General features: G+C 35.6%; 1 long non-coding RNA gene across 1 annotated transcript in view; it reads right to left on the bottom strand.

The window, feature by feature from the left end:
* The window catches only part of LOC147822544 (uncharacterized), an 89,159-nt gene that overhangs the window by 8,037 nt on the left and 65,256 nt on the right, over positions 1 to 15,866 (bottom strand). The window contains exon 2 of the long non-coding RNA XR_015445603.1: positions 9,396 to 9,496. This is a non-coding gene — a long non-coding RNA (uncharacterized LOC147822544). The remainder of the gene's footprint in view (positions 1 to 9,395; positions 9,497 to 15,866) is intronic.

The raw sequence follows: 15,866 nt of genomic DNA, 5'->3' as shown, positions 1-15,866 counted from the left end.
ACTATCATACATGATTCCATGCTAACAAATTTTTGTTTGGTTGTGTTTTTTTGTATTGGGGATTGAACTCAGGACCTTGTGCTTTCGAGGCAGGTGGCAAAACCACTGAGTTAAATCCCTGCCCCTCCATGCTAACAAATTTTAAACCTTAGGTGAAAGGAATAAATCCCCCACAAAACACAAATTACCAATTCTAACTCAAGAAGAAAGAGAAATGTTTCTGTAACCATGTATCTATTAAAGAAATCAAAGCATTAATTTTTATAAAGGTCCTACAAAGAGAACTACATATCTAGATAATTTTGTGGCAAAAATTATCAAGCATTTGGGGAAGAAATAAGGTCATTTAAGAAAATAGAGGTGGTAGCTGGGCATGGTGGTGTCACATGCCTGTAATCTCAGCACTCTGGGAGCCTGAGGCAGGAGGATCACAATTTAGAGTGCTGTTTGGGCAGCTTAGTAACTTAGCAAGACCCTGTCTCAAAATAAAAACAAACTATTATCTGTCTTTTAGTTTGATTTTTAAAAAGAGAGAGAAAAAATAGTCCAGAATGGACAATGTGTCTAAAAGTATGCCTTGACTTAGTACAACTGTCTTACATGTTTTATATGTTCTTTGGCTTATGAGTCTGATTTTCAATCTGTATTATAATAATTAACTTTATAAAGTCTTATAAGTTAAATAAATTACTCTCATGCTAGAAAAATAAGAGAGGGGTGGCAGAAAGGGGAAAAAAAGAATTGGAATATGTTATATACATGTACTAATTCCCTACAGTGAATGTAATCATTATGTACTGCAAACATGTATTAATAAAAGTAAAAATAAAAAAATTAATAAATAAAATCAAATTTAAAGGGCTGAGGATGTAGCTTAGTGGGAAGACCTTGTTTTCAAATCCAAGTAATGACAAAAAAAGGAAGGAAGGTCTGGGGATTTAGCTCAGTGGTGCCACCGCCTGCCTTGAAAGCACAAGGACCCAAATTTGAACCCCAGTACCAAAAAAAATAAAATAAAATCAAGGAAGGAAGAAAAGGGACAGAAGAGAGAGGAGGAAGAAAGGAAATAAGGAAAGTGAAGAGATTTTTATAAAGAAAGAAAAATTAGGGGTGGTAAGAATACTTTCTAAGTCATTTTATGAAGCCAACATAATCGTGTCACCAAACTTAAGGAAAGTATTATCAAAACATTGTAATATACCCCTCCACACCTCCCTATTTACAAAGAGTTTAAGGGAGGGCAGGGGAATAGGGAAAAAAATAAGAACCAAGAGATATCATATAAAGGTACAAATTTCCAATGATGAATGCCATCATATTGTACACTTAAAATGTACCAATAAATGTAATGAATAAAAAAATTGTGTGTTCTTTGTCATGGAAGTATCTTATTTCCCCATCAAATTTGAAAGATAGTTTTGCAGTATACATCACTCTAGGTTGGAGCTGGTTTTCTTTTAGGGCTTGAAATACCTCATTCCAGGCTCTTCTTGACTTGAGGATTTATGCTGAAAAGTTTGCTGTCATTCTGATGGGCTTTCCTTTGCATGTTATTTGTTTCTTTTCTCTAACTGCTTGTAGTATTTTGTTCTTCTGTTGGATTTCTGGGACCTTGACTATTAAATATCTAGGTGTAGATTTTTTTTGAACATGGCTAGTTGGAGTCCGATATGCCTCACTTATCTGTATGTCAAATTCTTTTGGTCTGTTTGGGAAGTTTTCTGTCATCAATTCTGTGCACAGTTTTTTATGGCATTTGTAATTTCTCTTGCTTTTTTGTGACCTCCTATCAGTCTTATATTATTCTTCTTTGCATCATCTAGGAGTTGTTAGATTGATTTCTCATGGTCCCTTACTATTTTTAAGAGATCTCTCTTTTCATGGTCACTGACTGCCATCATTTCTTCTATATCTGATATTCTGTCTTCAGATTGCCTCAGTCTGCTGTGCATGCTTTTAATAGAGTTTTTAATCTCCTGGATATCTGTTCGAATCTGTTTCATGGATTCCATTTCTTTCCTATGTTGGGCATTCATGGTTTCCATCATGGTCCTGAACTCATCTATTTTTTTTATCTGTTTCTATTCTAGAGTCTCTAATCACGTCTTTCATTTTGCTCACCATTTCTGTAGTTATCTGGGAGATTATTTCTGTTTTGAATTTTTCTAGAGACTCATTTATCTGTTTTGTTATTTCCTGTGCTATCAGTTCAGGGTGTCCAGGTGGTTGATTATCAGACTTTTCCACTTCATTTCCCCCAGAATTTGCCTTTGGTGGGCTGGAAGTCTGGGTTAGTGCCTTGTTTAAATGTCTTCTCATTTCTATTTTTGTTGTTGGTACTGTCCTTGATTTAACTCCTGGGTTAATACTTTGATATTGTTTATTGTAAGTATCTTTGTTGCTTGTATTTAGAACCCTTACAGAATGATTGCTTCTCAAAGGTGTCTTCCAGATATACCTGCTCTTTAGGTTTTGAGTCTCTAATGGCTCTGAAGTTATCTCATTTTCATTATACCAGGAAGGAGAACTGATTAGATCAATCACAACACCTTAGCCCAAGGGATACAATCAGCAACACAATAGTATCAAGTACAGTTTAGAAAATAATAATTTGTGGTAGTTACTAATCTGTCATCTTTAACTGTGTGAACTAAATCAAAATCGAGGACCAGCATAAAATATGTTTATTGTGAATAAACTCTTCAGTATCGAAACTTTACCCTTTAGGATGGGGACTTACAAGGAGTGGGGGAAGGAGGGATAGATAGGTAGAAGGATAGGGAAACATTAGTATTGAGGCCAGACAACAGAGGAAGATCATGCAAACTCCAGGGAACTATTGAAGATATAAGGACAAGACAGAATGAAAGAACAAAGAGGAAAACAGAACAACCTAACAGCAATAGGGAGGCTAGAAACTGCATTTAATTTCCTTTAAAACTAATGACAATTGAGAGAAGGAAAAAGAGAAGAGAAGAAAAAAAAAAGAAAGAAGAAATCCGAATTAGGGCCAGAACAGGAACAAAAAGGGAAATGAAGAACAATGTGCGAGAGTGAGAGAGTGAGAGAAAGAAAAAAAAAGAAAAAGAAAAAAGAGAAAAAAAGGAAAAAAAAGGAAAACTTTGAAAAGAGTAGAAAAAATTAAAAATAAGAGAAAAAAATAATAATTTTGAGAAAAACAAAGAATAAAAATGAAGTGCCTCCTTCAGGGTATGTCTCTGCTGTCACAATAGACAATATGGACTGCAGTGTGCAGATATAAGTCAATGAGACTCAGCAAGCCAGTAGCAGACCCGTGAGATTCAGGCTGATTTCTGGCTGCAAGTCCCAAGTTGAGCTCCCTGCCCTCCTGCAGGGTTGAACTCTGCAAGGTTCTACTGCAAGTTCCAGGTGCCCTTTGCCTTAAGATAGTCCAGGTTCTGATGGGAGGTGTTGATCCCTCCAACTTACCAAGTACAGTGGTCTAGTGTGCCTTTATTGTAGAGATTCTCTTCACTTTTCCAGCGGGAAAAGTTTTCATCAAGGAGCCTGAGAGAGACCCTCTTTCTGTTCAGTTCTGCTCTATCTTCTGGAACTCAGGACAATTGCCTTTATGACCCCCTGTGACTGCAGTGTGGAACCAGTTACCAATGCATCCAGGAGGCCACAGACAGGGGTGGGGTGGGGCTCTGGGGTGGTGTGGCTCTGCTAGTTGCTTGGAGGCGGGGCAGGGGGGGCAGCCTTAGCTCCACTGGGCTGAAGTCCTCACCCTTAGGCTCATTAGTCCCACCTTAAGCCTTCTTATTTTGTCTTTCCCTCCAACCCGACCCTCTCTCTGTACCACTAGATCCCCTTCACATCTCTGAAGGGTCCACCACGCTGTTTCTTATCATCTTTTATTTTTCTCTTTAAATTATTTATACTTTGGATTTCTCATATAAGAGAAGCTATAGATCTTTAACCTTCTATGTCTGATTTATTTTACTTAGCATATGCTATCTCTACTTATCCACTTACACTATTCCCTTTATCTTGATTATCTTCCTAACTCATTCCAGTCCACTCTGTATCTACCTGGCTATCAAGGCTTGCTTCCAGTTCCTTGTCTTCTATGGAATGTCCATATTGGCCCTTCCCTTCTCTGACTCCCCTAGATTTTGCACCCTGTGCTATGCAAGTTTAAGAGTGAATCATGTAAGTCCTCTTGTGCTACTGTTTCATATGTGAAGCCTCCCAAGTAAGAGTATTTCCTTCCCATAACTATATCTCTTATTTTTGACCATAATTTTATGCACATTTGTAGAAAAAAACCCACATAATTATAAATGCAAAATTTCACTTCAAATTCTTTTATTTTTATTAGTGTAAATGCACATTTTAGTATCATTGCATTGTTTTTTAACATTATTTTATATTCACATTTCACTAGGCATTTTGATATCTAGTGCCCCATTAGGTTATCATAATTAACCGTTCACTTATCCCAATGAGATTAAGTACCTTTGAAATGAGTTTTGATTTATTTACCATGATCTTCCCCTCCAGGACTAATGGAACATAAGAATTCAGTAAACTATGCCTTTGGCTATACAAATCCCAATGACTAAGAGTCCTAAAATTATTTGCCCTTCATCTTTATCAGTAAGTGCTTTTATTTAGGTAAATTCCCGCTACAAGTTCTTTCTAATATGGCTCAGTTCTGCCTACTCCCTACTTGTTCTAAACTTTCATCTTAGACAACCAACTTTGTCCTACAATACTTCCAGTGACCTAGCCAATTCTTGAGGTACCACAATTCCCTCCTTCAAAGTTTCCTCCAGAGAAATCATGCTAATTAAGAAGATAAAAGCACCTAACTACAAAGTCTCAGTTTGTCTCTTTCAATTAAAGAACAATTCATGGGAAGAAATTTTTCTCCATGTTTTAGCTAATTAGAATCAATGTAGTAGATGAAATTTCAATAACTCCTTGTTGACCTTCTAACTTCTAATCTAGTCATCTTGCACTCCACAGCTAAACACAGTATGAATATTTTTAGAGCAATATTACTTCTAATCAGTGTTTTAAAAGAAAACATCTTATTGTCTCTTTTTGAAGAATTCAAAGCAGGATATTTCACTTTAATTATATAACAAACTATTTCACAAAGGAAGCTATATTGCTTATACTTGTAAGTGGTTTGAGAGACTATCTCTAGCTTATGCCAGAAACACTAGCTCACATAACTTCCATTCCTGTCTTTATGGGGTTTCTTAGTTATTAAACTTGAAATTCTAAGGCTGGTATATTTTTATTGAGAATATGCTATGAGCCACTCATCAATAATCAGAAAAATCCACAATTCTATGAACCAAAAAGCCAAAGGCTCAAATAAAGCCATTCTCTCATTACATGGAATTGAATAGTTCTATGTAAGTAATGCAAAACGTATCTCTAAGTACCTACTGTGTCTTAGCTGGTCTTCACATCCTCCTTCTGATGAGGAGCTACATTTTTCTAGCTAATTCAGATATCTTGGTAGATTTGCAATGTTGCTCCCAATAGCAGATCACTGAGAAATTGTTTGCTATAGGCATCCTACAAATGAACTGACTTCAAGAAAATCTAAATTGTGTTCAAAATTAAAAATACTCATAAAACTAATGTCTTCTCCTCTGATATAGAAATTCAAACACAAAAACTGTGTGAGTTCAACAACTGTGTAACACATCTCACATTTTCATGCAGCAACAGCAGTGGCAAAAGTCAGAGCAAAACTAGGGAGAAAGTTTAATGCCCTGAATAATAAACTATAATACTCTGAGGACACAGATTTTCAGGTTTAAAAAAAAAGTCAAATAGAAGATCTTTAATGACCTCTTCTTGAGGGAGAGTAATTTCTCACAGCCATCCTATTAAAAATTATTTTTAGGTACATGTGGTCTCTACTGAAAAAAAGGACATTAATGTTATTCACCTTTATCAAGATATTAGTCAATTTCTTGCCTTAAAGGATGATACCTTTAACACATTCCTGACAGCTTGAATCACCAGTATACATGTATGACTGTCCCATCAGGCAGCATGGGACAGTCCCATTGGGTGGTACAAACTGCCCAATAGGACAGTCATGCATGTACAACCCTGTTGTGAGTGTGTACACCTATCTATAATAGAACAGACTTTCTAAATGACCTTATCCATTTAGTCCTAAATTTAGAGAACATAAATACTGATGGACTTCATAACTATTCTGTAAAGAAGAAAATAAACTCATACTTGGTCAGTTAGCTAGAATCCTTAAAACTAGAGGCTGTTAAATTTTGCATGTTCCAATGCAACCAGGCCCTGGATTTAGTTTCAGATACATCTTTGCTACTTCCTGAGGCAGGATTGATGGTTAGATTTGTCCAGTGTCAATGGGCATTACATAGGAACAGTGTGTGTTATCATTTGTAAAAATTGTATATCACCCAAGACTAGGAGGTTGACTTCAATATATACCCATAGTACACTTTTAAAAAGAAAATTGTGGGGCTGGAGATGTAGGTAAAGTACTTGCCTCACATGTGTGACACCTTGGGTTCTACAACCAGTACAAGAAAAAAAAAAAGAACCTGCATCTATTATTAAGTTCTTTTCCTTGTTTGAAAGGTGTAGAAGAAAGATTCATCCCTTAGTCCTCTGGTGCATAAGGGAAGCCTTTGGCTCCAGAATCTGTAGGGATTTTAGTGAAAGGACCCCTGTCTATAATGAACTGCACAAAAAATCATTTTACTAGCTTCACATCTGGGACTAAACTTTCATAAATGCTAATGAATGAAGGACAATCATTTTTCACTTTTCAACTTCAGAGATGGGAGCAAGGAAAAAATAGAAGCTTTGAGTTCCACTGGTGATTCCATGAAGAGAAACTATGTGAGCTCAAACTCAGATCTCGTTAATTAGTGAAGGTCAAGGGGACTTGCAAACCCCATGAAATACAATTTCTCAATACAGATTTGCTGAAGTATGTTTAAAATATTCTTCAAAAGAAAATGCAACACAAATAGAACCACTATACATAGCGTGCAAATAATTCTTTCTGCATAAAATAACATTAACAAAAGTTGATGGCTGGAGAGGATTATGATAAGAGTGGCCAAACAGAAGGGAAGACTGAAAAGAACTGCTCCAAAGGACCCCTAATTTCCTCAGCTAGGGGAAACTTAGGAGGTATTTTACTGCTCCCACACCTATTTTCTTATATTGTGAAATAATGAACAAACATAGAAACTAAAACCACACAGATAAGCATGAACCAACTCTAGCCTATTAGTCCTTTCTTCCTATTCTACATACACCATGAACAGAAGTAGACAGACTTAAAAAGAAAAGACCAACTGTGCATTCAAATCATTTCCACTGCCCAGACCTGTGGGAAAAGTTTTGTTCTAATATTACAATTGCTATTGTCCTGGAGAGGAAGACAAAGAGATGGGGGATGGGGAAAATAAACCTTTCCAGTACTTCAAGTTTAAGTGGAATATCATTTTGTATTATGTTTCTTCAATAAAGCTGACTACATTTGGACACAATAAGATCCCTATTAAGCCACAAATAGTCTCATACAAAACAAATAAATCTAAAGGGGCAAAACATTTTAAAAATGATCTCTGAACAACACCTGTATATCAATAACAACATTCTTTATGTGTGTATATAGCCTCTCTCTCTCTCCTCATATATAATAAGCAAACCAAGGTATAAGAAAGAAAAGATAGATAGTATCTTGATTTTTGTTTGTTTGTTTGGTTTTTAGTTAGGATTTTACTTGAATTAAGCTATAATAATATAGATGACCTTGGAAACACTTCATTCATTTTTTTCCTTTAAGACTCTGTCGTGGACATTATGACATAACCAAGGGAAGAAAATGGATTCTGGTCCAATAGGTTACATTTGCTAGTAAGTGCTTTATTAGCAACAATCAACCTGTACTAAGACAGAAAGTGAAAATATGCCTTAAAAAGTAAGGCAAGGATAAGGAGCTATGAGTGATATGTCAAGTTCGAGTGATAATAGGTAAAATCTTACACACAAATACAGATGAAAGAGAGTCAATTATGTTAAAGTGATTCAAATACATAAATCTGTAAGAGGAAAAATAGTCACTATATTGTCACACCTTCACCATTCCAGAATCCTTTGAATGTTAGCATTGTTCTTCTGTTTTATGTCTTGTGACCAACTTTTGTGATAGGCTTATTAATATACCATCAATTGAAAGGTAACAGTATTTGTTAGCTATTTCAATTAACAAGTATTTCTACTTCAAAAATCAAGTATTCACCACACTCCAAGCCCCACCCAGTATAGTAATACCTCGGTTCACAAATACTTCTGTTTTTAAACTATTTGGTTCACAAACAAAAGCATTTGGCAAAATTTTGCTTCCATTCACAAACTCTGCATTGGGTAACAAACATGACCACGGCCATCTTCCCCACAGAAACACAAACACCACCATATTTCTCAAAAATCGTAAAATAAAATAAGTTCATATACCAAGGTACCATTGTATTTATTGCTTTGAAAAATAAGCATGTACTTTATTGCCTGGATTTTATACTTAATGAGAGTAGAGAAAATATATTTTAATTCCGAGAAACAACTGAATGAGAACCCAGTAGAATGTCCCACCATAATCTTTTGTTTCCATATAATAACACATTTATCTCTGTGTTACTGGAATGACTATAGACAGAAAATAAATTCTTAAAATCAAATGTATGGTTTGTAAATATACTTAGAATATATTATCAAACTGAAAGACATATATTTCCAAGTGTTATAAAATAATGGTTAAGCTTTGATTGGGATATCTACCATCTATAGCTAATTTCTTAATATGAACATGGCAGCCTGCCAGACTATCATGTTCTAGGAATAGATATTTATTCTCAAGAAATTTCTCTTCAGGCAAAATAGCTAATATTTAAAACATGAAGGTTTAAAAACTTTGCCTGTTAGGGATTTGGCACAAATATGAAGAACTAAAACTCACTGATGTTTATAAAAATATTTGTTTAAAATACAATCTTGCACACTCAATTAGGAGGCAAAGGATATGTATCTTTAAAGCATTCCTGTCTTCTCATTTATAAATGTTTACTCCCATGTGTTATTCACTAGCAAACATAAACACCTCTAAGTAAGACTTTAGCATTTCATTGTCACTGAGAACATGATATTCATTGAAGTTCAGCAAAATTCCACTGGTTCTCTAACACTTTTTCAGTGATAGGCTAAAACCTCACTTTAATTTGGCTACTTTCCAGTACAACTGGAATACAAGTACTTCTGTTTAAAGATATTCCTAGCAGAAAGCACAGATGTCCCCTAAATGCTAAAAAACTGCAAATTTTAGACCAAAATAGAAGTTTCCAGCAACTTACCAGAATTTCTCTTTGACACAATCTTCAAATTTGTGCAGACTACAGAACAGACCACAAGAACCAAAAGAATTGCCAGCTTCATTGTTAACTTTCTTTCACAGCTGAAAAGTCAAGAAAAAGGGTGATGAGGTTTGAAACACAGATCTTGGCTTTAATTAAACAGCAACTACTGATTGAGGATTCCTAATTTGAAAATCCAAAATCTGAAATTCTCTGATGTCCTATTAGGAATGCTCAAATAGTACTGTCTATGTAAATATTCCAAAATCTGAGCTGTGTCCTATCTCCTGCTGTCATGAACACTGTTTGTGCCCGATGCATGTCCTCCTGGCCCACCCTAAAGTTGATCTATGGAAGTCGTTTATATTTTTCTGCCAAAGAGGATTTCTGTTCACAAAAGCACCTTAACCACTATAGGAGGCAGATTAGAAGTGTCAGGTTAGCATGTAATAAGTAATTTTTAATCAATTATAGGGGTTAGTGTATGAATGTACTAGTTCTTTCACCCCTTGATATATTTCAGAGGATTAAGTGGCAACCTGCTCATTAATACACTTTATGTGCGCATCTTCCCTTTCAGTCTGCTTGTGTCACTCTCTTGCAGTACTTGTCGTAGAATCTGGTTTTTTGAAGAACCCAAGGCAAAACTCTGAAAAGACCATCAAGCATTCCGCACAATTGTTTTCCACAGACTTTACCTCCCAAATTTTCAGCTCAGTAGATTATACAGACTCTACAAGAACCTCTCTACTCTACTCTAGCTCTCATCATGTCATTCTATTCATGACTTGTATTATTGTTGTTAACAATATTGCTTCATTCTTGATTTAGTTCTTCCCACTATACTGACTTATTTACCAACTCAATCATGTTGGTTAGATTTTAGGAGTTTGCCATGGTTTTCTTGCTCCAAACCTATTCTAACCATGATTATACCTTCGCTATTTTGTCTAAAAGCTGATTGTCTGCAAGGACTATAATTTAACAAGATAGAATACCATTTCAGGTTTCAGATATTTTCTAAATAGTGACTTAAAAAGATGAATCGAGAAGACCCTTTAAAAATTCTGTTTACTCATGTTTACTATGTGATCATTTTTACCCAAAATATAACCTGCTTTATAACTGATATTTAGAGATATTAAGTGTAGAAAACAATTGACCCAGAAACATTACTTCTTCCCTATTAAACTGACCTTTCCCTATTCTTTGTGAAATAAAGTATTTAATATTTGACTTTGACTAAAGAAATAATCAGTGGAATTGAATAAGTTAATCACAAAATTATTTCATACGTTCTTCTTCCTGTCAGTGAAAATCAGTGGGGGATTAGAAAAACTGACCAAATGAACATTTTTTTGTCCAAATGAACTTTTTGATTCCATATATTTACCAATTGTATTTTGACATGAGAATCAATTAATTCAAACAATGCTGAACTGCATTTTATGATAATAATTCATTGAGTATTTTGTGTGTTCCAGACACCATGGTAAAGTGACATATGACATTTATATCCTCTCAAAAATCTTATAAGGTGTTACGCCCATTTGGTTTTTTAAAAAACTTATACTTATGACTTACCTAAGGTTATGATATTAGTGAATTATAGAAAAAAAGGACTTGAATTTATGTTTGTATGACAAAATGTCCAGTCTTATAAGCACTACTAAATTATTTTTGCCCTAAAAGGTAGATGATATAGGAGTAATAAACTATGTCTAAGGTTATAAAATGTGGTTCCTTGCCTTCAAGGAGCTAAAACTCAGCTGCAGAGATACATGCATACTAGAATGCCTAGTCAAGTACAAGACACTGACCAACTTATACATACATGTTAAGTGGTAAGGGAATACAAAGAAAAGTGTCTTGTAACATGTTCAATAGATAATTCAGATTTCCCCTTTAAAGACAAACTGCCAAGCTCCCAATTCACACAGTCAAAGAGAAAGGCCAGCACCATCAATCGTCTATCAGTGTTCATTTGCAACACCAGTCAGCATGAAATATCATTACTGATCAAACAATGTCTTAGGATTGTGGCCACTGGGCTTCCGATATATGGTTTCACACATCTGTTTAAATAATAAAAGTGTCAGAAGAACCTCAAGTTATATCTGGGAAAACTTACACTGAAATTTATGTTACTACATTATAACTTTTTCCTTTTGGTGATTTTACATCGAACTTACTGTTTTGTGAAGAAAGTGTATAGGACCATGCATAATACCTATGATGGTGTCAACTATGGTGCTATTCAATTATTTCAAAATTACTATTTCCAAAAAGAGTCCCCTGCTACTATGAATATGAATATGCACTAGTTCTCACCACTGAAGTTCATATTCCCCTGAGACCCTTGTGTTTACTGATTCCCTGGGGTCAGTATGCAAAAATTTCCCAAAGGCTACATGAGGAGACTGAAGGAATGAAGATACCAGAACAATGGCTAATGAAGACATTAGTATTCCTTCCCTTGGAGTATCAAATTCTCATGTAAGTAGTGCTATCTTACCTAGAGAGTTTTTAGAAATGTAATTAAACTAAAAGTTTAACAGATCATTATAATGATAAGGTTGTGCTCAAATGACTTTCAGTTATTTAGCAAATTATCTTCTCGACTTTATTCTCTCCCTGCCTTAAAAACCTAGGTATAGCAGGTTATTGGCTTATGCTAAATATTTATATGGGAAATCTCTTGACTATAGAAACCTGAATAAGTTTAACTTCTAGATATATCTATACATAATTAGTAGACTTAATTAAAATATTAACTAGCTACAGAGAGAAATGAATATCATTTGTCATTACATTTTTATCATCAGAGAAAACTATAGCATCTTTACAATGCTTTCTAATCCTACATCACACACATACACACACACACATATATATATACAATATATACACACACAGATATACATACATAGAGGACATTATGGAGTCAACACACATTTATCTCAATCTCTTATAATATCAAATTCCATAGTTGTCTACAATGAAGTCTGGTATTCACACAGAGATGATCATACCATCCTGTTTGATCTCCAATCAGAAAATAAAGATGTATACAGCCTTTGACAAAATTCAAAATCCCTTCATGTTAAAAGCTCTGAAGAAATTAAGTATAGAAGGATCATACCTCAACAGCGTAAAGACTATATATGATAAAACCATAGCCAACATTCTATTTAATGTGGAAAAACTGTTATCAGTTCATCTAAAATCAAAAATAGGAAAAGGCTGTCCATTCTCACTATTCCACTGTTGGTGGGAATGTAAATTATTTCAGCCACTATGGAAATCAGTGGGGAATTTCCTCCAAAAACTGAATATATACCCACCATATGACCCAGTGTTATAGCTTGTATCTAGATGAGCCTTAAACCCTCATGTTGTCATAGGTGGGGAGTTTTGAATGTAGCTGGTTTAGGATGTGTGAATGTGGATTAAGGCTGTGTGTGTGTGTGTAAGGCTATATGTGAATGTGGATTAAGAATGTAGGATGTGTGATTCTGGGATTAAGGGTGCCACACCCCAGGTGTGGATGGCACCAATCAATAGGTTTACAGCCTAGATAAAATATAAAGCAAGAGAGGGAAGGTTGCTTGGGCTCCTTCTGTAACTGGTTGCTGCTTGTGTTGCTTGCTGTTTGCTGTTTTTCTGCCTTCTGCTTACCACACCATGAACTTTTTCTTCCTCCGATGCCACTCTGTCATTTCAACCTGCCTTGGAGCCAGCCAACTACGGGCTGAAACCTCTAAAAAATGTGCATGAAAATAAACCTTTCTTCCTTGAAGTTTGGGTGTTGAGTATTTTGTCTCAGTAACTAGAAAGGTAACCAAGACAGATTTTGGTACTAGAGAAGTGGGGTCATTGCTCTGACATTACCTGGCCATGTGGTTCAGGAGTTTCTGGAACTAGCTTTCAGGGAGAGTTTGGAAAGTTTTGGAAACGCTGGCTGAAGAAGCAGGTCTGGAATGCTATAAACTGAACTTGATGGGGGATCCTGGTCAGAGTTTGGAAAACCAGAATACCGATAGAAAAGCTGCCAGTAAAGACCAGGTTCAGAAGGTTTCAGTTGGGCAGAAAGATTCCATTGGCTGTTGGGCTCTAGACCATGTGTGTTATGCTTTGGCAGAAAATTTGACTGCATTTTGCTCTTGTCCAGAGACTTTGCCTGAGACTGAGATTAAGTGTGAAAAACTAATTATTCTGGTGAAAAAATTTCAAGGCAGTCTAATTTTGAGGTGGTGGCATAGCTACTGTTGGGAGCTTTTAGCTAGATATATGTTGAGAATCAAGAGCAAAAACCCCAACAGAATGATTAAAAAGTTTTGAGTTTGGCCAGAAAAGAAGCTCCAGTAAAGTTGCAGACTATAAAGATGGAGCAAAAGAGAACTTGGTTGCTGAGAGGGAACAGGACAATAGAAAAGATGGTCTAAGGACATCATGTGAACCAGCAGGACTCCACCCTTTGCAGCCTCAAAGTTTCAAAGGTGAAAGATTCTGTTCGACAGAAGAACCCAAGAGCACCATGTTCCAGAATGGTGGTGGCCTAGGTAAGTTGTTCCTCTGGATTCGGTTCATAGTGCTCAGCTATACAGGCGCTCAACTCCTATAGCCAAGAGAGAAGGAAACCTGGCTACTCTTCCAGCTGGAGGAAGACTTTGGCATCATCGAAATGGTGCTACTTTTAGGTGCATGCAGAATGCCAGATTTGTGGGGTTGGAAAGGCTTCCATTCAGATTTCAGAAGGCCTTGGAAGCCAGATAGTATCCCTAAGAGGGCAGTTCATGAAGCTGTGAGGCGCAGTGGAGATTACTAAAGGTTGGAGAAGCCAGGAATATGGATCACCTGAAGAAAGCTGCAAGGAGTGAGTAAATCCAGCAGAAGAGAAAAGCCATGAGAGCTACAACCACCAATAAAGTCATAGGGACAGACCCACACAAACTGTTTGGAGTTCACATCTTGCCACAGCTTGCCCCAGTTGCTGGAAATGAAACTATGGGACTTAATGTTTGCCCTGCTGGATTTTGGACTTATGTTAGTTCCATAACTTTCTATTCCCCTATTTGGAATGGGAATGTTTATCTTGTACATTGTAAGACAACCAGCTGTATCATTCTTTGCTCTACACATTAAGGAATTCAAGTCAGCATACTATAGAGACACTTGTAAATCCATGTTTTTGTAGCACAATTCACAACAGCCAAGACATGTGATCAGCCTAGGTACCCATCAACCAATGATGGATAGAGAAATTATAATTATATATATATATTATATTTATAATTACATATATTTTACACACCCAATGTAGAATTATTCAACCATAAAGACAAAAAATGCATCATTAACAGAAAAATGGAGGTTCTAAAGATTATATGTTAATTGAAATAAGCCAGACTCAGAAAGACAAGTATCTCATGTTTTCCCTAATATGTGGAAGATAAAAAACGAAGATGACATGAGAGTGGAAAGAAGAATATTGTTATTAGACAAAGGCAGGGAGTAAAAATGGGGATATAAGGAGAGTAATAGGGAGGTTAATATAATAATAATAAGGTCAAAATATGTTATCTGCATGTATGAAAGTACAGCACAACACTGAAACAATATTTTGTAAAATTAATATGCACTATTAAAAATATATTTTAAAAAGAGAAAAAGGCAAAGATGCAAATGTTATTGAGATTCTACTTTTAATGGTGTACTTACAAAGGAAGAAAAGTTGTTTCTCAATTAGACTGGTATTTGGAACAGGTCTCAATTGTTATCCAATACTACTTTCAACCCATTGAGAAATCCTTTTAAAAAGTATTTATTTATCTATGTTGTCCTTAAATATTTCCTACCATTTTAAAACAACTGCATGAAGAGGCAGTATATTTTATTGAAAACTCTAATAGTCAGATAGAGACAGAACAAGATTTGGAGACTAAAAATAGAAGAAACAGGTACACAAGTAGGAAAACAGAGAAATGGCAAAAGATAAAGATAGCTATGACACAGATTGAGAGGAAAAAATACACAGAGCAAACAGGAGCAGATATTGTTATTTATGTCTGAATAACACTGCACCATGTGTATTATCATATTTTCTTTATCCATTTATCTGTTGGTGAGCACATAGGCTGAGGTTTCATATCTTGCAATACATGGGGGGCACACAAAACAGAAATTAAGACAAAAATTTGATACAGGGAAAAAGGGAAAAATGAGATAAGAGGAATACTGAGAGGGAAACTGCTGAGAGAAGGGGCAGTGTGTGTACATGCACCAACTCCCCACAAGAAACGTAATCATTATGTACTGCAAACACATACAGATAAAAATAAAAATTAAAAAGGTGGGCAGAGAGAATAAAAAGAAAAGCAACCCTACAGGAAAGAATTTGGAACAATCAACTATACAATTTCTTTCTTTTTTTTTTCTGTAGTAACTACAGTGTCCTGTTTGGGTTCTGTA

Source organism: Heterocephalus glaber, unplaced genomic scaffold (assembly GCF_053883595.1).
Source record: "Heterocephalus glaber isolate CG9 unplaced genomic scaffold, H.glaber_assembly_v1.0 deba00001613, whole genome shotgun sequence".
NCBI lineage: Eukaryota > Metazoa > Chordata > Mammalia > Rodentia > Bathyergidae > Heterocephalus > Heterocephalus glaber.
The sequence above is the reverse complement of the archived record's forward strand: the minus strand, read 5'-3'. Positions and strand labels throughout refer to the sequence as shown.